Source organism: Camelus dromedarius, chromosome 10 (genome assembly GCF_036321535.1).
Source record: "Camelus dromedarius isolate mCamDro1 chromosome 10, mCamDro1.pat, whole genome shotgun sequence".
Lineage (NCBI taxonomy): Eukaryota > Metazoa > Chordata > Mammalia > Artiodactyla > Camelidae > Camelus > Camelus dromedarius.
Window position 1 is genome coordinate 50,567,788 of NC_087445.1, and position 26,490 is coordinate 50,594,277.

Here is a 26,490-nt window from a genome sequence, read left to right on the forward strand (position 1 = left end):
CTAATTCCAAACAGCAGCCTTTTCCCCACCTCCCTTTCTGTTCCCAGCACACTAATTTTCTCTCCTTCAGTGCTAGTAGGAAGTAGGACTCCATGAGAGATGGTAAGTGAGACAAGGCTCTGCCCAGCCCTCTCAGCGTGACTGGCAATTAGCTGGACTCCAGCCTTCCAGGACTCACAAGCTCTCAGCAGGTCATACTCCACTGGTGCTTATTTAGAATCCAAGGAAGAAGGCAGCCACAGGTAGCAGGGGCTTAATTCTGAACCCATGCTAACCAAACATTAACATTTGCATTTAAAAACAGGAGCAGGAAAAAGAGCAATGAAAACTCTACTCAATTAAAGCTATTTGCAAATGCAAATATGCCTGACAGGGAAGAGAAAGGGACTCCTGAGTGGCCACCTCTCTCTGCTGACATTTGTGACCAGGCAGAAGAGGGGAGTATATACATATGCTGGAAGAAGAAACTGCAGTGGATGGGGGGAGTGGAGGATGAGGAGGGACAGAAAGATAATTTTGTTCTATACCATGAAACCTGTAATTTCACTTTGACATGAAAATTAGCTCTGTAGCTAATTAGTTTTCTAATATCACTCGCTGCCATAGAAAGGATAAAAGTGAATAAATTTATGAACTTACCTGAAAAAGAAAAAAAGGACTGCAAGTTTGCAAGAGTAGATAAGCTGATTCAAATCACAGGGCCATTTAAGGGGATCAGGCCTGTCATTGTCTTTGTGCCCTGAAGATCCCCCAGAGGCAGGCCTCATTCTGTGTCTGAGCATCACCCTGTGACTGGCTTGGCTTCTCTGAGGAGCCCTCCAGCATTCAGAAAACCCTGATGTAAAGGGTCTCCTTGCACTGCACAGGACTCTCTCCTCTGCAGCTGTCCACCACTAGTCCTAATTGTGCCCTCTTGAGCCACTGAGCAGTTTCCCTCTTGCTGCCCAGGACAGAGTACTACTGTGACTTCACATAATTTATAAATAGATCATGAGTCCACCTGGCAGCTGGCCTGCTTACCCTATCAAATATCTTCCCTTCCCTTCCTTTCCCTCTAGACTGCTCTAGCCCCTCTGGCCTTCCCTACCAAGATCAATGTGATCCACTTAGGTTTAGAGCCTTCAGGAAGTTTCCTAAACCCAGCCTGGCCTTGGGCAACCTCTCTTTTATTTTTATTTTCTTTGAAACATAATTATAGTATGTCAGCAAGATGGCAGAATATGAGGTTCTAACCCCCATTACTCCCAAAGAAACACTGATTTTAACAACCACTTCACGGATGAGGATACCTTTACTGGAGACTGAGAGTATAGCAAAGAGCTTCTAGCACCTGCATGGAGCAAAAAATCCCAGAATAGGTGCATTGAAGAGTGCCAGAAGAGCAGTTTCCCTTTACCTATGCCAACCCTTCCCTAAGGTAGCACAGCTCAAGGCCAAGAGAGACCCCCTTGGCCCATGATTTTTCCCACAAGAGAAAGTAAGAGGGGAGTGAGTATCTAGCTTCCCCAGCCTTGCAGGACATTGCCCAAGATGCCCACTTCTGTCTCGTCCCACCCAGAACATTGAGGGATGGGTACAGCTGAATCATCAGGGAATAGCTAGAAGCAGACAAAAGGGGTGGGGGCTCAGAGCAACAGGCATGCAGATCTCAGCAACTACCCACAGATCCTACTAACCAGCCTGCAGTATCCATTAAGAGCCCTAGAACAGAGTAACACAACTAAAAGTTGGTTTTTTAAAAAAAGATTAAAATGACAAACCTTTAGTCAGAATTTAAAAAGTGAGAAGACTCAATTAATTAAAATTACAAATGAAAGATGAGACATTACAACTGATTCCACAGAAATACAAAGGCTCATAAGGGACTACTATGAACAATTATACACCAATAAATTGGGTTATCTAGAAGAAATAGCTAAATTCCTAGAAACATATAACCTACCACGACTGAACTGTGGAGAAATAGAAAACCTGAACAGACCAATAACAAGCAAGGAGATTAAAGCAGGAATCAAAAACCTCCCAACTAAGAAAAGTCCAGGACCAGAAAGCTTCACTGATGAATCCTATCAAACATTTAAGGAATTAGCATCAATCTTCAAACTCTTCCAAAAATTTGAGAAGGAAACACTTTTAAATTCATTTTACAATGCTAGTATTATACCAAAGTCAGACAAAAACATTACAAGAAAAGAAAATTACAGCCCAACATCCCTGGTGAACATTGATGCAAAAATCTTCAACAAGATACTAGCTCACCCACTCAGCTCCTAAAAAGGACCATACACCATCATCAAGTGGGATTTATTCCTGGAATACAAGATTAGTTCAACATATGCAGATCAAAAAATGCAACACACTATATTGATAGAATGAAAGATAAAAATCATATGATCATCTTAATAGACACAGAAAAAGCATTTGACAAAATTTAACATCTTTTTATGACAAAAACTCTCAAGAAATTAGGTATGGAAGGAATGTATCTCAACATAGTAAAGGCCACATATGACGAGCCCACAGCTAACATCAGGCTTAATGGTGAAAAGCTGAAAGCTTTTCCTCTAAGATCAGGAACAAGATGAAAATGTCCACTCTTGCCAATTCTATTCAACCTAGTCCTGGAGGCCTTAGAGCAATTAGGGAAGAAAAAGAAATAAAAGAGATGCTCAATATCGCTAATTATTAGAGATATGCAAATCAAAACTACAGTGATCTCACACCAGTCAGAATGGCCATCATTAAAAAGTCCACAAACAATAAATGCTAGAGAGGGTATGGGAAAAAAGAAGAACCCTCCAACACTGTTGGTGGGAATGTAAATTGGTGCAGCCACTATGGAAGACAGTATGGAGGTTCCTTAAAAAACTAAAAATAGACTTACTAGATGATCCAGTAATCCCACTCCTGGACATACATCAGGAGGAAACTCTAATTCAAAAAGACACATGCATCCCAATGTTCCTAGCAGCACTATTTATAATAGCCAAGACATAGAAACAACCTAAATTTCCATCAATAGATGACTGGATAAAGAAGTTTTGGAATATTTATACAATGGAATACTATTCGGTCATAAAAAATGAAATAATGCCATCTGCAACAACATGGATGGACTTAGAAATTATCATATTAAGTAAAGTAAGTTATAGAAAGACAAATAACACATGATATCACTTATATGTGAAATCTAAAAGAAAAGATATCTTATTTACAAGCCAAAAATAGACTCACAGACATAGAAGACAAACCATGGTTACTAAAGGGAAAGGGCAGGGGAAGGATAAATTAGGAGTCTGGGATTAACACAGGTACACATTACTATATATGAAATGGATAAACAATAAGCACCTACTATATATCATGTATATCACAGAGAACTATATTAAATTTCTTGAAATAACATATAATGGAAAAAAATCTGAAAAAATATGCATGTATATATGTACCTGAATCACTTTACTATACACTTGAAACTAACATTGGAAATCAACTACACTTCAATAAAAAATTAATAAAAAGAAATAAAAGGCATCCAAATTAGAAAGGAAAAAGTAAAATTACCTGTTTGCAGATGATATGATTCTACATATAGAAAACCCTAAAGAGCTCCCCACAAATTTGTTAGAATTAGTAAATGAGTAAGTTGCAGGATAGAAAAATCAACACAAAAACCAGTTGTGTTTCTATATATTAACAACAAATTATCCAAAAAAGAAATTAAGAAAATAATCCTATCTACACTAGCAACAAGAGAAAAAAAAGTACTTTGGGATAAACTTATCCAAAGAGGTAAACAATCTGTGCACTAAAAACTATAAAACATTGATGAAAGACTCAGCAATCCCACTTCTGGATATATAACCAAAGGAAATGAGTATCTTGAGACATCTGTACTACCAAGTTCATTACAGCATTATTCATAGTAGCCAAGATATGGAAACAACCTAAATGTCCATTGATAGATGAATGGATAAAGAAAATGTGTGTGTGTATAAAATAGAATATTATTCAGACATAGAAAAGACAGAAATCCTGCCATTTATGACAACATGCAACATGGATGAACCTGGATGACATTATACTAAGTGAAATAAGTCAGACACAGAAAGACAAATACTGTATATCTTACTTACATGTGGAATACAAAAAGTCAAACTAATAGAAGCAAAGAATAGAACAGTAGTTGCTAGGGGCTGGAGGATGGGGAAAATGGGGAGATGCTGGTCAAAGGGTATAAACTTTCATTTGGAAGATGAATAAATTCTGGGGATCAGAATGGTGTTTATACTTACTGTAACTGGTGTTTAACAATATTGTATTGTACACTTGAAATTTTCTAAGAGGGTAAATCTTAAGTGTTCTCACCAGAATTAAAAAAAAAAAAAGATAACTAAGGTAGGTGATAGATGTGTTAAGTAGCTTGACGTGGTAATCATTTTACAATGTATATGTAACCATTTCACAATGTATATGTATACCAAATAACTTGATTTAAAAATAAGCAAAGGGTTTGAATAAACATTTGTCCAAAGACAACATACAAATCACCAACAAGTTGATGAAAAGATGCTCAACATCACTAATCATGGAAATGGAAATGAAAACCACAATGAGATATCCCCTCACACCTGTTAGAATGTCTATTTAAAAAAAAAAAGCTAACAAATCCTGGCAAGGATGTGGAGAAAAGGGAAACCTGGTACATTGTTGGTGTGAATGTAAATTGGTATAGCCATTGTGGAAAACAGAGTAGAAGTTTCTAAAAAGATTAAAAAATAGAACTACCATATGCTCCAGCAATTTTACTTTTGGGTATTTATTCAAAAGAATTGAAATGAAGATCTCAGAGAGATACCTGCACTTCCATATTCATTATAGCCTTATTCATAGTAGCCAAGGTATATAAATAACATAAATTCCCACTGACAGATGAATGTGTAAAGAACATATGGTATATACATACAGTGGAATATTATTCAGCCTTAAAAAAGAAGGAAATCCAGCCACTTGCAATAACGTGGATAGCCCTGGAGGACATTATCCTAAGTGAAATAAGCTAGACACATAAAGATATTACTTATGTGTGGAATCTAAAATAGTCATAGAAGCAGAGTAGAATGGTGGTTCCAGAGGCTGAGGAGAGGAGGAAATGGGGATGTGAAGATTAAAGGGTGTGAAGTTTCAGTTACATATGATAAATAAGTTCTAGAGATTTACTATACAGCATAGTGGCTTAGTTAACAATACTCTACTGTATACTTAAAATTTACTAAGGGGGTAGATCTTATGTAAAGTGCTCTTACCACAAAATAATAATAATAACAATGATAATAATAAAAATTGGAGTGGGAGAAAACTGGGAGGGGATAGATATGTTTATGGCCTTGATGGTGGTTATGATTTCAGGGGTACAGCTTTTTACATGTCAATCATACCTCAAAAAGTGTTTTTTAAAATATGCATATATTTTTAGTCACACATACTGAGCACATATTATGGGCCAAACAGGTCATGTGCATTATTTCATTTAACCCTCATAGGAACCCTAGGAGTTAGATGTTAGATTATTATTTCCACCTAACCATTGAGAAAATTGAGTCTCAGAGAGGCTAATTGTCTTGCCAAAGGTTACAGATCTGTTAAATTATATAGCCAAGATTTTTAACCCTGGGCTGTCATTTATTACCAACATCACTACCTCACACATGCAGGACCTTTCATAGCTCACTGATGATCATTGTCATTTGCCGTGTGAATTCTCCCATTCCCCAGGTGTGGGTGGGCGACTCTGAGCCTCACAGAGACTGAGTGGCCTGCCCCCATCCACAGCTGGCAATCAGTAGTTCTCTCTGTTCCATGCTTTCTACACCACAGCACACTGACATACACCAGCTAAATATTGTGTCCTCAGATTGTTTTCTTTGGATTAACCAACTCTCAGGATTCTTATGACTTCCATAAAACACAACCAAAAAGATTAACATGTGTGATTAACACAGAGAGAACACTGAATGCCTGCCTGTAATTAAACTTATTTTAAGGCCCCTTTCCATGGGCCCCTAAACATGATGTAATTGCATTCCAAGGTTTCCTACACACAGACAGATATCAGCTCCAAATGTAACCACCAGGCTCTGGGTCCAAACATCTCAGTCCAAGACACCTGGAGGGGGGAGACCCTAAGGCTACAGAACCCTGCCCAGCTCCTCATCCATACAAAGCATCTTCCTGCCCTCTCTCTCTCCTGTTTCTTGTCTCCTTGCTGGTTCTTCCGACTTTGAGGCTGGATTTGCCCCATGACTGCAATTTCCATGCTGACCCCTGACCTAAGTTCCCAGGTATGTTATCTCCTGGGCTGGGCCCATTGATGATTCTTCTTTGGCCTCCCCAGCCAGATCTGGGTACACATGCTCCCTATAATCTGACCTTACCCCTTCTCAGATTTCTTGATACCTATAGTTTGTAGTGAAGTCAATCCCAGATAAGACACTTTAAAATCAAGAATAATATCATCCATTTATCTGATAAAGTCCACAATACATACACCACCCCCACTGAGTTAAAGTGGGCCCTTAGCAAAAGCCATTAATTAAGCTGAATTTTTAAAAATATCTACATCAAGTTACCACTCTCTTTCCAAATATCATTATGAATTAGAGTTTCTTAAATGATTCCATTCATGTTGTAACAAATTTATTTTGGGATGTCTTTAAAAAATTTGAAGAATCAAGTAATGCTCCCTGATACTGAAATTGTTAAACTTCTCAGGGAATATAGAAAGCAAATTTACTTTTAAAACATCCTCTTTCAGGTTATGGGGCTAAGGGGACTGACTGAATCTATTACTTGGCTACTTCTATAAAAAGATTTGTGATATCCAATAATAGTACTCTTAAAGAGCAATTAGCATCTCTAGAATAGGATTCATGAATATTACTCATCGCAGCTTGTGGAATCCAACCAAAGGCACAGCCAAGGGACAAATGCCTGGTTGATATCCAGAAATAGCCAGACCTGTCAGTCTGGTCAGTGGCCTCAACAGTCCAACCAAGGAATGGACTAGAACTCAAGGGGACATGAGAATAAATACTTCCCACAGCATCCCAAAGATGGTCATCTGGCTCAGGTGACTCCCAAATTCAATTTCTTCATTCCCAATAGTGCTCTTTAAAAAACACCAGCCTTAATTATTGTAATAAGAGTTCATCCATTTTTGATGCTCTTGTGCCTTATCTAAGAATACATCCCCAGTTTCTGTTTTTATGTCATCTCTATTACACAGTGGGGCTTCACCCATTTTTGGTAATGATTTCTATCTTTCAAAATTTGTGCTGAACCTCCACTTTCCTCACAAATAAATGAGTCCCTGATCTCTGGGCATCCTCTCCTTTTACCTTCCTGCTCTGTTAAACCCTGCCATTCCCTTCCTTAGTCCCTCCAAAGTGGATTCCACTTGAAGTAGGCTTGCATGCCATTCTCTAGATGTGTCTCCCACCTATCTTCTCACTCCCTCTGTGGACTTCAGATGCAGCTGACCTATCCAAGCCCATTCTGGCAGCCTGTCCTCAGAAAGAACTCCTTTGATTCTGCTGTTTCTTTGCTGTATCTGGTATTTAGTCTCAATGATTTTGTTTCTTGTGACATCTTATTCTTTTCACTTCCCTCGACTCCTCTTGACAAGCATCATCTTTGTTTTTCCCATCGATCACCAAATCCCTTTAGAAATATGATGGAAAGGGGAATGGAGTGGGAAGAATGGCTTCAGAAAACTTGAATGCAAATAGCATCGCTAACAAGCTGTGTGACCTAAGGAAAATCGCACAGCATCTCTAGTTTGTAAAAAGAAGATTATCACCCTCAGTAAACCAGGGTTGGAGTGAGATGATCATGAAATGATGAAAGGGAAGGAGCTCCATAAACTCCAAAGAACTGTCCAGAGTATATTGATGCTATTCTACTAGCAACATCCCTGCAGCTGTTAGCAGCTGTATTATTCTTCCACACACAGTACCCAGTGTTCTCATCTCTTCTCTTGACAATTTACTCCAGGAAGACCTGTCCCAATGACTCCAGTTTTAGTTTCACAGAAAGGACAGCTGGGTCCTCATCCACTGCAGCTGCCCTTTGTCTATGGGGCATCCATTGTTAGTGGTCTGCCCCATAGATAATGTCTTAAAATGTTCCCAGGGCCATGTCTTATTCCTCTTCAGTCCCTGGAGAAAGGCACCTGGTAAGTGGTTAATCCGCACCATCCTCACCACCTTGCCACTTCACACAGCTCTAGAGGTAACAGAATGGTGCTAAAAGGGCACAGGCTTTGAGGTATGATGAACCTGGGTTTGATTTCTACCATCAGCTGTTACTAGCTGTGTGATCCTGGGCAAGTCTCTTAGCTCTGTAAGCTTCAGTTTCCTCATCTTTAAAATGGAAACAATAATATCTCACATAGGCACTCAATAGATAGTGATCATTATGATGATGATTATATTACAGAAATGTGAGGAATTTGTTTAAGGACTATCTAGTTTTTACTTCTGCTTTTACTGGGATTGTTCATACTTCCTAACATCTTGTTAACCAAGTCCCAAGGCTTCCTGAAGCCACAGTGTCATTCTTAGGCCCAAGGAGGGAAACCCTTTAGCATCCCCCTAGATGACCTATTTTTCTCCTAGGACATCTGCCAAGATAAATCCCATTTCTCATACCATGCTCCATATCTCCAGAAAATGAAAATAATACAAATATAACTCTTGGATTAATTCCAAACTGAACCACTCACTGTTCCCCAAATAATCCCCTATATTCTTGCCCCAACCCTGCCAATCTTCCAAGTCTCACACTCTCTGCTTCCCCTGGTATTCCTGGCTAACATGTCTTATCTCTACCCCTGCTACCATCTCATTGGGGAAGTTCAGAGTGGGGCTTATGGAGAAGAGGAGGTGGGGAAGGTGGTACCAATGACCCATACAGGGAGTAGAAAGATAAATTACTGAAGGAAATTTTGAAATTTCAAAATTTCAGGGAAAATTTGAGTCCAGGATTTTCACGAAAGGAAAATGCAGTCTAGTGTAAGAAACAAATGAGAGAAGAGTGGGGGAGTCTTTACGCTGGAAAGATGCAAAATATCCTCACAGGGCTTTCAATATAAATGTTCTATAAGATCAAAATCCATAAATAATGAGAAGCTGATGTGAACGCAGAATAAACATTAGTGTTCAATCAGTGCAAAATGATTATCAATTAAGCCAGCTGGAGAGTCTCAGAACAGCAGAGATGCTCAAACTGTGCTGGAGGGCTCTCCTCCTCTGAACATTTTGGGCATGTTTAATATTCCTTTCCCCTACAATATCCGGTGTATTGTAGTTGTCCCCTTCTGGGGCTCCTTAGGGACAAAGCTGAGTCTAATTCCTGCCTGTCTTCTTGGTATCTAGCAGGTCAGCCCCAAAGTCCTTCTCTATTACTGGGTGATGGACCATGTTTCCTCACATCTGAGCAAGCCTCAGGCTCAGGTCTTGAGTTGCAGAGTTTTGATTCTGAGTCCAGCATCTTTCTAAGGCAGTGCAACCACCACGCTAGCTGAGAGCCTTCCATGAATATCTGCTGAAGAGACCTGCCTACCTCCTGGTCCTCTCTTTCTTACCTGTCTAACTCTGGCAGGAACGCCTCCTCAACCCTGCAACTCTGGACAATATCCTGGCCTGAGGTAAACGGAAGCATGAGGCTTCAGTATAAGCATAAACCAACAAAGTGACTGAGTCAAATCAGACCTAATCCCCAGGGCACAAGATCTCCAGTATTTTTACTATCCAGTCAGTGCTGTTAACAATAATGGATTTGGAGTGCTATCACCTTAAGGAAACACATGTTTTCATTTCTCTTTGTTCCACTACAGATATAACTTTTGCATAGGAAAAACCACAGAAAAATTACAAGCTTTATTTATTTATTTTTTGCTTCACATTATAAAATTTTGTTTCCATCTTGTTATCTAGTCTCTAGTGGTGTAGAGGCTGCATAATATTCCATCAGGCTGATATACCACAATTTACTTAACCAGCTCTATTTTGAGACTCTTAAGTTACTTTCAAATTGATGCTAAATAATACTGCAATGAATACCTTTTTCTGGATTTGGAATTATTTTTAAGGATAGATTTTCAGAAATGGAATCAATGAGTAAAAGAATAAGAACATTTCAAAGACTCTTAATACACAGCATTTAAAGATAGTGAGGTATTTTTTAATGACTTTACATTACTATGAGCAATGTATAAATAAGTATTCCAGTTTTACCACAACATCACCTTTAAAGGTATCACGATTATGTTACATTTTTGCTGATTTAGACTGTGTAATAGTATCTCAGTAAAAATATATATATATTTTTTGTAGTTCTTTGCAGTTTTTGTAGTTCCACTAGTGAGGTTGGAAGGTTTCCCTTATGTTTGTTGCTAATCACATCGCCTCTTGTATATTTTGACAGCTTCTCTAGTGGTCTAGATGTTTGGGTTCCTGCATTTACAAACAGTTCTCCCTGGCTTTGGCTTTATAATCTATTTGCTAACCTCCCTACTGCCACTTGATCTCATATTTGTCTACTGTTTAATCAAAGTCTACAGACTTGGGTAGGGACTTACAATCATGAATTAAGACAATGTCACCTGCAGTTAGAAGTGTGGGTTCCAGTCTAAACTCTGTTTTGTTTTGTTTTTTAAACTATGTGGCATTAATTGACTCACTTTTTCTCTTGAAGACTCCCTTTTCTTACCTGTAGAGAAGAGTAACCCCACTTATCTGCTTCCCCACAGTGTTAAATGAGCATTACGAGCCTTGAAAAAAGCAGGTCAGACAACTTTTTCTGTAAAGGGCCATATGGTAACTATTTCAGGCTTATAGATCATATGGTCTCTGTCATAACTACTCAGCTCTGCTATTGTAGCATGAAAGTAGTATAGACAATGATAGTATGTGAATGAGCACAACTGTGGTCCAGCAAAGCTTTCTTTATGGATATTGAAATTTAATTTCGTATTTGTACATAATTTATATGTAAATAAGTTTATATATGTAAATAAATTTATTTATATAAATTATATATAATTATTGTGTTATAGTATAATATGTATAACACTACATATTGTAATATAAATATATTGACATTTACATGTTACATAATAACATATAATTATATATAAATATATAATTTAATAAAATTTTCATGTATCACAAAATATTGTTCTTGTTTTTCAACCATTTTAAAATGTAAAATGTCTTTGTTTATGCTTTGTACAGAAACAGGCAGCAGCCTGGATTTGGCTCACAGGCTGTATTTTGCCAACCTCTGCTCGAAAGCCCTATCCAGCATGAGATCTCAGGGGACAGTCTAAACAAATAGGTACACAGAACAGGCAATAGTATTTTCACTGATTTTTTTGTTGTGAAAACAAGGGACAAAGAAGATGGAGTGACTTGCCCAAAGCCGCACAGCCATCCAGAGGCGGTACTGGGATTTCGATCTGATCTGCCCAATTCCAAACCCCCAAACAACATCTGCTGCAGCAGCTACCTCCCCAGTCAGTGATCCCAGCCCTGAGCCAATTCTTTCTTACCTGAACTTATTCCTGACCCCACCTCCTTACTCAGCCTTCTCCACACTGCCCCCACCAGGGACCAGGGACTGCCGTAGTATCATCAGCATTTAAGAGAGAAAGAGCAAAGCCTAGCTCCTTTGGCTCCCACAAAGAGGCTTTGATTCTCCAACCACGAAGCCATGTATTTGCAGGATCAAGCACCAATTTTCCACACTCATGGAGATGTTTAGTGGTTTATAGACACAGATGAACTCTGCCTGCCACACTCTGCATGCATCCGTCAGGCATCTCAGATTACAAACCTTCTCTCTCATGATGTGTGACCATAATCACATCTTTCTTTTTAACCTGCTTTTGAGGAGTCCCATACTCTTGGAGGACAAGGCCAGCAACAGTAACAAAATCACCACTGCTGGAAACAAGAAACGGTACAACAAGAGGAGCCAGAGTAGTCCAGTGGAAAGGGAACACAATTTGGAAAACTATCACCAAAGTTCAAGAGTTGATTCTCCACAAATCACCTGACTAACCCTAAGCCCTTGAGGTTTAAAGTTACCTAGATGAAAATGAGAAGAACTAGCTTCAAATGAGAACATATATGTAGTGTGCTATGTAAACTGTTGAGTACTATATAAACTTTAGCATGATCAGGCTTGTACCATTCCAAACAAACACTCTAACTTTGAATCATGACTTTCTCAGCCCTATTTGAAATGTAATGTTCGTCATCTTCAACAGAATCTCCAAGGCAATGTTTTCAGATTTTTTCCCCCAAGCCTTACATTCTTTCCTCAATGAATGGGAAACTGAATTCATTATGAATTCTCCTGGCACCAGTACAAATCCAAAGTATATGTGGTTTGAAATGACAAATGATAGGATGTTATTGCAGGGGCTTGTGGAGGCTGGCAGCACAAGCAGAGGAGCAAGCCCCATCTTCCCTGGCAGTGGCATCAACAGCCTCTGCATGGCACCAAGTCTGCCACCTACACTGAGCACATCACAAAGCCTCCCCTAGCATCAGCCCTCAACCTGGCCAGGCTCTGAAACCTCAGGAATTTCACATCTCACCCCAGCTCTCTGGGAACTCAGTCACCTGGACAAGAATCCTTCCCTGAGGTTCTGATCAGTGCCGGTTCAAAACTTTAAAAGACACTGCATCACTTGGTCCAATCTATTCATTTTATTTATGAGGAAACTGAGGCTCATATAGTAAACATAACCCCAAAGTTAGGAAGCCCTAGTCTTAGCATTAGGAGACTTTGGTGTAAGTTTCTGTTCTGCAACCAACTAGCTATGTAGCCTTGGTCAACTTATCATTGGTGAAAAGTGATTAATTCTATCACCAATGAAAACTAGCATTTCAATAGCACTTCAAAACTACAATGAGGTATCACCTCACACCAGTCAGAATGGCCGTCATTCAAAAATCCACAAATGACAAATGCTGGAGAGGCTGTGGAGAAAGGGGAACCCTCCTACACTGCTGGTGGGAATGCAGTTTGGTGCAGCCACTATGGAAAACAGTGCGGAGATTCCTCAAAAGACTAGGAATAGACTTACCATATGACCCAGGAATCCCACTCCTGGGCTTATATCCAGAAGGAACCCTACTTCAGGATGACACCTGCACCCCAATGTTCATAGCAGCACTATTTTCAATAGCCAAAACATGGAAACAGCCTAAATGTCCATCAACAGGTGACTGGATAAAGAAGAGGTGGTATATTTATACAATGGAAAAGTACTCAGCCATAAAAACCGACAACATAATGCCATTTGCAGCAACATGGATGCTCCTGGAGAATGTCATTCTAAGTGAAGTAAGCCAGAAAGAGAAAGAAAAATACCATATGAGATCGCTCATATGTGGAATCTAAAAAACAAAAACAAAAACAAACAAACAAACAAACAAACAAACAAAAGCATAATACAGGACAGAAATAGACTCATAGACATAGAATACAGACTTGCGGTTGCCAGGGGGGCAGAGGGTGGGAAGGGATAGACTGGGATTTCAAAATTGTAGAATAGATAAACAAGATTATACTGTATAGCACAGGGAAATATACACAAAATCTTATGGTAGCTCACAGAGAAAAAGATGTGACAATGAGTGTGTATATGTCCATGTATGATTGAAAAATTGTGCTGAACACTGGAATTTGACACAACATTGTAAAATGATTATAAATCAATAAAAAATGTTAGAAAAAAATAAACAACCTCCAAACTTAGCAGTTTATAACAAAAAAAAATTTATGCTCTCATACGGTTTCAGAAGGTCAGGAGTATGGGAGCAGCTTAGCTGGGAGACTCTGGCTCATCTCAAGACCTGACAGGGGCTGGAGTCCTTTTCCAGGCTGTCTCCTGTGGTTGGTGGCTGGAGGTCTCCATTTCTCCCCATGTGGGATAAGGGTCTCTCCATAGGCTGCCTCTGTGTCCTCATGATGAGGCAGCTGGCTTCCCTCAGACTGAGTGATCCAAAGAGAGACATAGAAAGAGAATACACCCAAGATGGAAGCCACAGTCTCTTTATAACCAAATTTTAAGAGTGACATACCATCACTTCTGCAGTAGTCTATCCATTAGAAATATGTCACTAAGTCCAGACCACATTCAAAGGGAGAGGATTATCCCTGTACATGAACACCTTGAGGTGAGAATCACCAGGGCTATTTTGGAGACTGGCTACCATAGGACCCCTCTATAATTCTAAAATCTTTGCTGACTACCATGAGATCAAAATCATAATTTTTGTATCATTTGTTTTATTGATAAAATATTAGATTACACTACATGAAACTGCCAGGATTTAACCATTGTGACTCGTAAAAATGGTAATTTTATAAGATTCAGCCTAATTTATAACCTCTGGAAGTTCTTAGATAATCACTAGCACTTGTTGATTAAGTTGTATTTTATTAATTATAATAGCATATGTGTTCATTGGAGAAATGTTAATATATATAGTTGGAGGAATGTTATTTGTTTAGTCTTTGGACAATACTTGGTAGAGGATGGATTCATACTTGTCTCCCATTTTTCTAGAATTAATCACATAAACCCACAGGAATCCAGAGCTCATAAACTCAATCACTGCACAAGCCAGGTATAAGGTACAACTAACTCTAGCAGATGCCAAGAGTCCCTTCTATTATAGCACACTGACTTTCGGTAGACCTTATTATCAGAGATAGAAACAGCTCCTCCTGTTAAAATGAACAATTCTAGTGAATCTGTTTCAATTTGCCAGTAGCTGCCCCAGAGACTTCTGTCATACTTATCAGTTTTGAAGCAATGAACATAAATGAATAGTGTCTCAAGCTTATTTATCGTTTTAGCTTCCCAGTTCCTGACGGTCTCTACTTAAAGCCATTGGTCTATTGCATCCTTACTGATTTACGTGGCTAATGTTGTTACTATTAATACTACTCTATGCAAAGTAATTGATGCCAACAGTTCAGTTACGGAACTGCTATTCTGCATAGTTACTGAGAAACTTTTATGAGCAGAAGTTGATCTAGCTCCTGGAGATACAGTGGTGAATGAGACAGGGACGACATTTGCCCTCATGGACTTTTACATTCTGATGATTCTCAAACCAGGCTTTTTAGAAATATGGATTCTTGGGACCCACCCTAGACTTACTGATTCAGAAAACGTGTGATTGAGGCCAGGAATTTACATTTCCATAGGTGACTCTGGCACAGCTATGTCCATGGTCCAGCATTTGGGAACCACTGGTACATAATTCAGTTCTCAATTGCTCCACTTCCCACTTACTCCACAACCTACAGCAACGGTTTCCACTTCACCACTTCACAGATATTGGTCTTACCAATATCACTGTGAATTCCTGAGAACCATGTCCATTAATTATTCCAGGATTCTCTTACTTCCTGCCTGTGGCATGATGTTGCTAGCCTCACACTTCTTAAAATCTCTTCCCTTGGCTTTAAACAACATTCTCTTGATTTCTCCTCGCATCTTCACTCTGGTTGCTCACTTTCACTGTTTCACTGTTGATTCTCTTCCTTTCCCACTTGATAAATGGTGGCGTTGCTCAGCATCCTGGCTTTAGTAAACTTTCTCACTCTCTAAAGTGTTCCTGGGTGATTTCCTCCATAACCCTGGTTTAAGTTGTCTATGCCAATGATTTGAAACACTGTAAACCAGACCTCATTCCCCAAAGACCACTGGCACTCATCAGCACACACTACTCAATAGACTCAATGATGTAAACCATTTATTCATGAAGGATGTATTTATGAAGCTCTGGACCACTGGATTCTAATTAAACATACAACATAATTTAATTCAAGCTACATAGTAAACTTCTTGAGGGCAAGAACTAGGTCTTGTTTATTTCTGTGCCCTCATTGAGGACACTTTATTGAGAATATAACATAACAGATTATAACCAATTGAAAAATTAACTTGTGTCTTGTTTCTCACTACCCAAACTCATCAGAAAAAAATAGAAAAAGTCTATGTTCCTGCCCCAGGAAGTTAAGCAGCCTTTTGTTTTAGAGAAGTCACCAGGTGAGAGTGGGCTTCTCCAAAGATGAGTGCTAAACAATATTTTTGTGTTTTAAATTCTGAGCCTGAGAGGGAAGAGGTGATGGAGGCTATTTATTGAAGGCAGAAAGAAAAGGAAGGACAGGAAAGAAGATGGGGTGGGATGAATGTGATATTCTTTGTGTGCATGTGCATATGCATATATATGTACATATATACATATAGTATCTCCATATATGGTATATGTATATACATGTACATATATAACACACATGAAGATTATATATATATATTTAGAAAATGTAATACCTCACAAGATTACTATGAAAAGTAAATTAATTAATGTAAATAAAACACTGACCTTGTACCTGGTGCATAATAAAGGTACATTCTGTTCTCTCCAAAATCCTACTTCCTTAGGCAAATACAAAAACTATAAAAAATTTCCATTTGAGGCAGACCCAACTGTTGAACTGAACATTAGGCCAGAAAGTGAATAACTACACTCCTGAAATTATATGAATAATTTGTATAAATATGCATATGTTTATTTTTCTGAGGATAGAAGCCATAACTTTCATGAGATGCTCAAAGGAGTCCCTGTCTCTAAAAATTTCCTGAATGCCTAGGTATCATGTGCTGGTGAACATTTTAACAATTTACCATTCTTACTTGCTCATAAACATACTACTTTCCCAATCAAGATATGCACCAGTGACTCAAAGATGCTTGGTTTAAGGAGGATAGCGGAATCTTCATTCATTCATGATGCATTCATTCATTTATGCAATAGGCAATTATTTGTACTGACTCCACATCTGACATTACTAAGCCCAGGGTACAGACACACAGGCTGGGAGATCATTCAAAAGACAACTACCTAAGCTGTGATGGAGGCTTCATGTGACCGTAAAATTTGAAAAACGAACGTTCCAGTAGCTTAGCAGCAACAGCTTCAAAAGCTCCTACTGTCAACATCAGTAAAAACTGTTCTAAGGAAGGGAGATCACTTAGTAGGGAACAGAAATGTAACAGAGAATGTTTTCTCTTTAACTGGACAGAAACTAAGGAAAGAACCTCCCAAACTCTCCTACCCACCCTCCTGGCCTCTTTATTTTCAGCTTTTTTGAACTCAAAATTTCCCTTTATGTTCTATAGTTTTTCTTTTATTTCAGAGTTGTGGGCTCTTGGAGTCTTTGAAGTGGGAAGATTCCTCATCCATAGACACAGCATATAAATTAGGTCTAATCTTGAAAATGTTCAATAATCACTATCTTGAGAGACTCATTCTATATTTGAGTGGGTCTAATTATTAGTTGTTTCTTCTTGTTTTGAGCTGAAATTTGCTCTAATTTTCATCTCAAAGTACTACTTCCAACCTCTGGGATCATACACATCTTCTATGTCAATATTTTAAATTAATGGGTCATAAAACAAAATTTAGAATTACATCCAGCATCGTATTTAATAAATTAGAATAGGATAAAACAGAATAGTATAGGATAGGATAAGCTAGGACAGAAGAGAATAATAGAAGAGCAGAAGAGAAAATATTGGAAAATATTAGAGCATGTGAAAGAGACAGGTTTTGTTTTTCAAAGTTTTGTTTAAGTTTATAGATTTATATAAATGTGTAATAGGTTTAATATAAAATGTCTTTCTTACTATTTTCATGGGCCTTTCTGCTTAATGCTGATAGTTCACCACTGAAACAAACTGCTTCTTATCTTTCCTGATCTAGAAACTTACAAAGAGTTTCTAGGATGCTAATGCTGTATTCAGCTATCCTGTCATGGCCAAGATGGCATTAGCCTTTGTGATTCTAGGATAAGATGGATTCTTCCCATAAATGGCCAACAAGTTTGGGTCAAGTTGTAAACATTATTTACATCAACCTCAGATAGCGGCTGAATCTGTGGTCTGGGTGCCAGGGAATATATGAGAAAATCAGGCAGCCTTAATCTCTGTAGCATGTGTAAGGAAATAAAGACCACCTTAACTGATGGTTGGCTTGATACGTCTGAAGAGGATTAAGTCTGGCTGCAACAGAAATGGCTGGAGAGCCAAAGTGAAGAGAACTCGATGAGGTATGGCCTTCAAAGTTTAAACTTCTAATCTTTAAGGACCAGAGTGACTTCGTAAGGAATTCAAGAAGAACGCAATTCACTTAACATATAATAGGATCCTGAAATCCTAAGAATGTTTTCCTGAAGCCAGAAAAAGGAAAGAAGTGTACTGGTGCCCACCGTGGGGTGACTGAAGTCTCAGGCAGACTGGCAGGGCTACTGTGATAACTCAGTGCCACAGAGGTATTATGGGATTGATGACATTTGCAGGTGTTGACATCTACCCAAACTCATCTTCTAAACAGAGAGCTTAATAGATAGAAGCAAGCAGCTAAACATATCTATGCATTCATCCAGACTAGCAGACTGTCAAAGTCAAGCCCAGCAATAAATGGAGTTTAATCTCTGGAGTTTAACCTTAAATACCGTCATTGGATTTCTGAGGTGGTTCTCTGACCCTGCTCCCCAACCCCTGCTGACTATTTTTCTTCCTTTAAGGGTTTGTCTTTTGGTAATGGGCCCTACTTGCATTTGCAAAATATAAAAAGTGAACTTCCAGATGGACTTCTTAAATTGCAATCCAAACATGAGGGAAACAAGAAATCCAAAAGTCAAAGGCGAGGGGGAGGTTTTCTTCTCCCCCAAATCTCTGGGGAGTCCGATTCATTCAACATGCTCACATTCTGGTTTCATTTCCATTTTCTATAATAAGAGATGAAGATGTAATACGTCAATGTTGATGTATCAGAGAGATGATGAATTCCAGGCTAAAACACAGCGACATCTGCTTGGAAACGAGATGGAAGAAATTAAGATGCTTACCATGATTATTTTCCTCCCGAGCAAATTTATAGTATCTTTGGTCTCAAGGGCAGAAATTCCAGACAGATTAGCTTTTCATCTCCTAGGTAACTCTCTGAACTGCATAGCCATAGAAATTCATTGCTTTAACACTGGGTGTCCTTATTAGGGAAATATCTTAAATTCTGTGCCAACAAAGAAACTCATTGACTACTAAGAAATAGTCATGAAAATATTTATGACATGGATTACAAACAGGTGCTCCAAACAGAACAAAAGCTGGGGTTATTCACCACTTGGACTAACTGGAAAAAAATTATTTACACCTAGCACAGTACATTTTATGCTTTTAGTAAATATTTTTTCTGGGTTATATGTCCTCATATTCTAGGGATGGTAAATTTGCTTAAGTACCAGAGGAAATTGGCAAATGTAAATAGAACTATATAAATGATAGGTGCTAGAGCTATGCAATTGCCTATACCATACTCATTCATAAATTATTCAGCAAAAATTCACCCAGTCTACTACATGCCTGTGTTCAGCACTGGAAATGCAAAGATAAATAATATGACCCCTGCCTAGTTCAAAATTTGCTTTATTTATTCTTTATAAACATCCTAGGAAGCTGTATAGGCATAAGCATATCCATTTCATAGCTGAGGAAGCTGAGGCTGGGTGAGGTCACATACCAGGAGGTACCAAAGTCAAGACTGGTACCCCAACCTTCTTTCTTCAAGTCCAGTGTTCTGCTCACTGGTGTGATTAAGAGGAGACCCAAAGGGGGTTTGGATGACCCAAGGGCAACCACTCACAGTGTCTGAGGACATCAACGTTGGCTTTTGATCCAGTGTTAGTGTTTTAATGCATTCCATTTTCATTTTTCATTCAGATGTTTAGCACTGTATAGATGCCGTTGTGGTCTCAATCAGGACAAAGTGATACTTTGCAGGAATTACTGAAATGTTCATTGAAAAACTATTCTCACCTAATTGCATTTTGAAATGATCCAATGGGGGAAAGGGTTTTGACTTTTTGAAGCAGTTTCTCTCAGAATTAAAGCAACAGGAGTTGTAAAATGTTCCCAAAAATATTGCTTGGCATGAAAATCTCTTTCAATGCAAATGAGCCATTGATAAAAAGGAATTTGTTAAGAGAGACAGGAGTTGGGATGAAGCTCATTAGCCACTTGGTTGCCAGAGAAACAAAGCTGCCAGAGAAGCCTGGATTGGAGGTGAACGTGGGGTGGGGCTGAGTACATGGGTCATTTGTAGCCAGTAAGGGACAAAAAGGACATTTTACACCCTTATTAGGTATGATTGATTGGGTTTTTTTTTTTTTAATACTGGCAGAATCAATACTACTACTACATCAAAATAACCACGATGAAATGGAAGCAACACAGTACAATGGAAATGATTTGGGGGATCAGAAAAACCTAGATTTGAGGATTCCCTCACCTATTAGTTGTGTGAGTTTAGGTAAATCTTTAAACTTTTCCGAACTTTCATTTCTTCATGTCCAAAATGAAGATAATCAATCCTACCTCATAGGATAAACGTGATGATGGATTTGAAAGCACTTATTAAATTACAAAATAGTATATGAATTCAAGTTTTCCTATTCTATTTACACAAAAAATTCAAATCCAAATACAGTGTTGAACATCTTTCTATGCTCAAAATATTAGTCATCACTAATGCACTCTAACTTCTAGCTGCCCCAGCCTTGGTCACACTTGCTCTGCGTCTTTCCTAAGAATGAACATTCAGAGTGCCTTCTGTGGGTGCTCCCAAAGGCTTCAGTTCTGTGATCACAGACCTGACAATGTTTGCTGCATCCCTGACTTAAGAAAGCAAGGCCTTTGATAAGTACTTGGAAGACCTTCCAAGCACTATTAAACAAAAGTCCACACAGCGACTTCATTAAGATGTCTGATGGCTGTCCTGAGCTTGACTTGATTTCTTGACTCTCCAGCCTGTTCCTTCACCAGTTCTTCTCATTTCAGTGAATAGCAACTCCATTCACCCAGTTGCTCAGATCAAAAAAGTGGGAGTCTTCTCTGACCCTTCTACTCAATCAACGTCCAATCCATCCCCCAGTACTGTCATTTCCATCTTTGAAATACGTCCTGAATACAACCTCTTCTTGCCTCCTCCACCAGTGCCGCCCCTTTCCAACCCACAAACACCCCTTGCCTGCAATACTGCCAGTCTTCACTGGTCTTTTCCACCCCTCCCTATAGCAACCAGAGTGACCCTTAAAAGATTTGTTAGGCTTCAATAGTTACTTGTCTTATTCAGAATAAGGGCCAAAGAGTTTACCACAGCCTACAAGGCCCCAGCTGAGCTGATCTGGCTTCCTTCCATCTGCTCACTTAATCCCAGCCACTCTGGCACTCTGGCCCACCAGTTACCCTCTTGCCTTGGGAGATTTGTGCCTGTCATTCCCCTTGCCTGGATCATTTTTACCCCAGATATTCATGTTTCATCTTTTCCCTTTATCCAAGATTCCTTGGAGAAGTGATCTCCTGATCTACTGATTTCCTACCTCTCCTCTGCTGCTTATTTTTCTTCTTAGAACTGACTTACACTATATTATGTTACATTGTACCATATTATATTATGCCATACCATATTGTGTTTTATTATTTTAGATATTATATTATAGTTTACTGTTTGTCTCCTCACTGGAATATAAGCCCACAGGGACAGGTATTTGGTCTTTTTCATTTGTGGCCATATCCCTAGCATTTAGATTAAATTGATATACTTTCAGAGGCTGTGTAATGCATCCTTGAACCCATCAGGAGACCAGAACTAACTTTCAGTTGGGCGGCATTCATCCAGCTTGGTTGATGATATAATCAAGGGCTTAGAGAAGACCCTATATTAACCAAAGGTGTTTTGCCTGGAGCTGAGGAACAAAGAGGAGTGACTAAAGAGCTCAAAAGACCCAGCTCACAGGAGTTAGGTAACTTGCCCAAAGTTACAGATAGAATATAGAAAAATTGAGATTTGAACTGAAGGGGTTCAGAACACGCCACCCCAAAATATGCCACTTTGCATATTGATTATTTTGAGCTGAAGGCACATGCAGGAGGAGTTCTCTGACCTCCCCCATCTGACCTAAAAATAGGTTATAAAATTTCCCATAAGCAAGTGACCTCCCTGCAGCAGGAAGAGAACATTCTTATTACCAGGTGAGTTGACACCAAAAGGGATCTGTACAAACAAACTTACTGATATAATTCTTATCTTCCATTAGTTTCCCCCATATATTTCCTACTCACTTTACCACAACTCACTGCCCCTAGAGGCTTAAATGCCTTTTCCTTTGTCTTGTCACTTTTTGTGCCACAAATTTGTCCACAAATTTATCATTGTTAAAAAGGGTATATAATTTCTCATTTCTAACAGCTTCTTAGTATTCATTTATTTTATGAAGGCTCCCATATACATGTAAAAATATGATAAAATTTGCATGCTCTTCTCCTGTTAACCTGTCCTATGACAATTTAATTCTCAGGTCCAGCCACAGAACCCAAGAGAGTAAAGGAGAAGTTTTTCCTCTCCTGTAGAACCATACTCTAAACAATGCTACCCCCCTAATGTGTTTAAATAGAATTGAATGTTCCTGCAGCAGTCCCCAGAGGTAGGTGAGTTGGACCCTGGAGTTAGTTCCTGTAGTATGAAAGGATACCAAAGAATTTCTAGAGCAAATAAGCAGAGACATTGAGGTTGGACCACAATGACCACTCCAGGGACCTCTGGGTGGCTGTTGCCTCTGACACCCAGGAAGCTGTGAGAAGTGCAGCCTCCTCCCAGACCTAGGAGGGTCTCCCAAAAGAAGACTGCAGCCTATCGGTCCAGCCTGAGTTGGTATCATGGAATTTACCCAGAGAAAAGGCGAACTTCAGCTTGATTAATGATTGTGAAACTCTTTGAGTTTTGGTTCCTAGGGACTGCTTCTTTCTCTAAATTCTCTTGAAATCTTTTAGCTATGAAAGCTGGTCACTAGAAGAGTGTTTGTAAATATCCTTCAAGGGGTCTTGACTCCAGAGGCTTACCAGGTCCTCTGAAGTTAGCAGAGGAGATGGATCAATGTCTGTCCACATATCTAAGGAAGGAGACGTTTTCAAACAGGCATCACTAAGCCTTGATAAAGGCACTTCTCCCCTGTCCTGGGAGAGGATGGATCCTGTCCCTTCTGTAGCTCCTAAATCCTAGTGCACTCTGAAGTGAACCGTTTTCACCAACGACAGAATATGTGAAAATCCTCAGCAAGACATTCGGATCTCATATAAAAATCAGTTCCCATGATCCCCCAGACTCTCTCACTGTGCTCTGTGCATTACCAATAACCAAAGTTATTCTTCTCTCCAGAGCATGCTGAGAGAGAAAGCTATTTTACTGAAGATTGTTTCTTTGACATTCACGCTCCAACAAGGATAGTCTCTTCTGGGTCTAATTTGACTTCTTTATGTGCCAAGAGGAAACTTTCTATCTGAAGGGCAGGCATACAGATAACTGAAGAGCCTTTAGGAGGTACTTTATAATTTCCTTGAATTTCCTAGAATGTTTGGAGAATAATGTGTATTGATTACCTGTCTCTTTCAAAATGCTTAAAGTTCTCCTATCCTTTCATTTTTTTAAAAGGGAATTAACAGTGAAGAGAAAAAAATAAAAAATATACCAACTTACTCACCCATGTTTTCTGACTGAAAGGACTGTGGCTTAAAATCCCATGAAATGTAATAGAGTCCATGCAAGGACAATGGAAGCCAAGCAGCTATTCCTGATAAATTTGGAATTGGGGTCATGGAAATAAGAGAGATGGCAGTGACTCTTTGAGACCATGTCATAATCTGAACCTGACACTAGGATGGCCAGCATGACTGCACAGCGGCTTCAGGAGTCAAGGGTCGAAATCAGGAAGACGTAACCTTCAGCTGCCCAGCACAAAGGGAAGTGGAGATCTGAACATACCACAGACCTAGTCTGTGTCACTTAACATGTAAAGCATGCGACATTCCTAGGGCAATGTTCTGACAGAGAGTTCTGCTTCCAACCAATGAATTGGCATAAACACAATAAAAAAATTAAAGCTATGATCAATGATGTCACATAACAGCAAAACAAGTTTTGTTTTGTTTGTTTTACTCTAGTGCCATATATGTAGGATTTCTGAGCTCTTTTTTCTTGCAGCCTCAGCCTTACTTGGTCACCCCTGGGGACTGACATTTTAGCACAGTGAAGACCACCTATTCATGACACATGGATGAGCCATGGTACACATGTTGAAGCTTTGCTAGTTGAAAGAGCACTGGATTTAGAGACAGAGGACCTACATTCCTGATTGTTTCTACTAGCTGCATAACTCAGCACAAATCACCTAATTTTCTGAGTTGCTACATCTATAAAATGCAAAGTCTGAAAAATTCAAAGGACTAATCTTATGAAGTAGGCATTATCATCCCCATGTTACAGACGAGGAAACTGTAGCCATGGAGTTAATAAGGAAAAGAACTGAGACATCATAAGATTTTTTGGATTACTTTTCTAGTGTGTGTCTATATCATTTCCTGAGCTGGCCTTTACCAAGAAAGGAAAGGAGTGATCAGGAGTAGACTTCACAGTGTGGGAAGCCCAGGAAGGGGCATGAGTGGAGAGGGGAAAGAATGGTAGTGGAGCTACTGCTTATCCACTCAACACTCAAACCCATCCATGCTCTCATCCCTTGGATACACCCTCCCAGCTTCTAAGGTGAAGAAAAGGTCAGTTTCGAAACCTCTGAGGACCAATGCAAGTGGAGTTGCCTCACAAATGGAAACAAAGGCCTGGAGTCCACTCAAGGCACTGGATGATTCTGGAGCTTTCGTTTTTACATTAAATACATTATACATTTAATGCACTGTGGGTTAATTAATTAATTAATTAATAGTGCATTAGAAGTTTCACGTTAAACTTCCTTTATTGCGCCCAGTTTCGACTATGGGGTGGCAAAAAAAATAACAGCTCCTGAAACCATTTTCTCTATTTTTCAAGGTGTCCTTTAGGGAAGTTAGAGTTACAACAAAGGAAGTAAAACAGAACCTTTGTTTTGGGCTCCTTTCTAGCTTTCCCGTAAGCCTTGGGTCCACCCTCAGTGCCAGCGCCAGCCCCACCTCCTTTACTCTGACAGGTTTCAGCTGCAGCCTCACCTCCTCAGAGAAGCCTTCCCTGGCTCCTCCCAGAACCTTTTCAGCCTTCTCACTCAAAGCACTAGGAACCTGTCCTCTACAGTATATCACATGCTTATATTTGTTCCATTAAACTTTGGTAATTATTGGTTAAGTGCTTGTCTTCCTTAGAGACTCTGAGCTTCCTGAGGACAGTGACTGTGTCTGTTTTGTTCACTCCTGAGTCCACAGAGCCAAGGGCAGTGCCTGGCACATGGCAGTAGATGCTGGATAAATATGTGTTAGCGGAATCATACCATGTTCATTAGTTTCTCCTTCCTCCCCAAGGTCTGAATCACTCACCACCAAGAGCTATTCGTAGAGCATGCACAGCGTGTGGCGTTGTGTTGGGTGACGTGGTGCCCAGGAACTCATCTCCACTCCTGGAGGGAGCTGGTGCTGAGCCAAGAGGCAACCATCATTGTGGCATCTTGAAAACACACTGTGTTTGTAGTCAGGACAACCTGCTTCAAGCTTCAGTTTCCCAACTGCAAAACAGGAATACAAACACCTAAATTCATCTACCTCTCAGAGTTGTTCTGAAGATCATATGTGAAAAATAGATCAGAGAAGTTTATATATTATGCAGCATCTTACCGTGAACTGTCCAATTTTTATAAGTGGTATAAGAGGTGGGTGACTTTTCTTAAGCCCTGGAGCAGAGCTCTTGTGTGCCTCTCTTTATCACTTCCTCCTCTCCAAGCCCCTCACAGGCATGTGGTCCCAGAGCTCTCATGGCCTAACCCCTTATTTCAGAGACAGGGAAACTGCAACATAGAGAGGGGAAGAGACCTGCTCAAAATTGCACGTGGCATCAAAGGCAGAGACAGGACTAGAATCTGGGTATCTGGTGTCCTTCCCACCCATCTACCTTGTGTTGCCTCTTTCCCATGTCTCCTTGGATCAATTTCCATAACCCTCAAAGGCTCCTTCTGCCCCTCTTGACACCATTCCAACCCTCACAGCACAGACTACAGACACACAAAGTCTATCAGTTGTTTGTTAAATATGAATTTAGTTGGATGTATAGTTGTTAGAGGCCCCCAAAATATTTTTGCCTAGGCCAACTTGACCCTATTAATCCTTCATTTTCCATTCATTGATTATTTTAATGAGGCACCTAATCAGCATCCCCTCTTATTCTCTCTCTTTGCAAAAATTAACCCATTTTTCCCTTATGGAAGAGAATTTTAGATTCATTGTTATTTGATTCATTTCAGCAGATCAAAGCCCAAGTCTGTGTAGCTGAGGTAGGAGCAGAGAGAGGGGGATCATGAAGGAGGAAGAGC

At 39.4% G+C, this 26,490-nt stretch overlaps 1 protein-coding gene across 2 annotated transcripts in view; it reads right to left on the reverse strand.

Moving 5' to 3' along the window:
• The window catches only part of ALG2 (ALG2 alpha-1,3/1,6-mannosyltransferase), a 582,719-nt gene that overhangs the window by 311,373 nt on the left and 244,856 nt on the right, over positions 1-26,490 (reverse strand). For both annotated transcript variants that reach the window (XR_010382753.1, XR_010382752.1), the window contains one exon: positions 25,505-25,689. The gene's annotated coding sequence lies outside the window, so the exon portion shown is untranslated. The remainder of the gene's footprint in view (positions 1-25,504; positions 25,690-26,490) is intronic.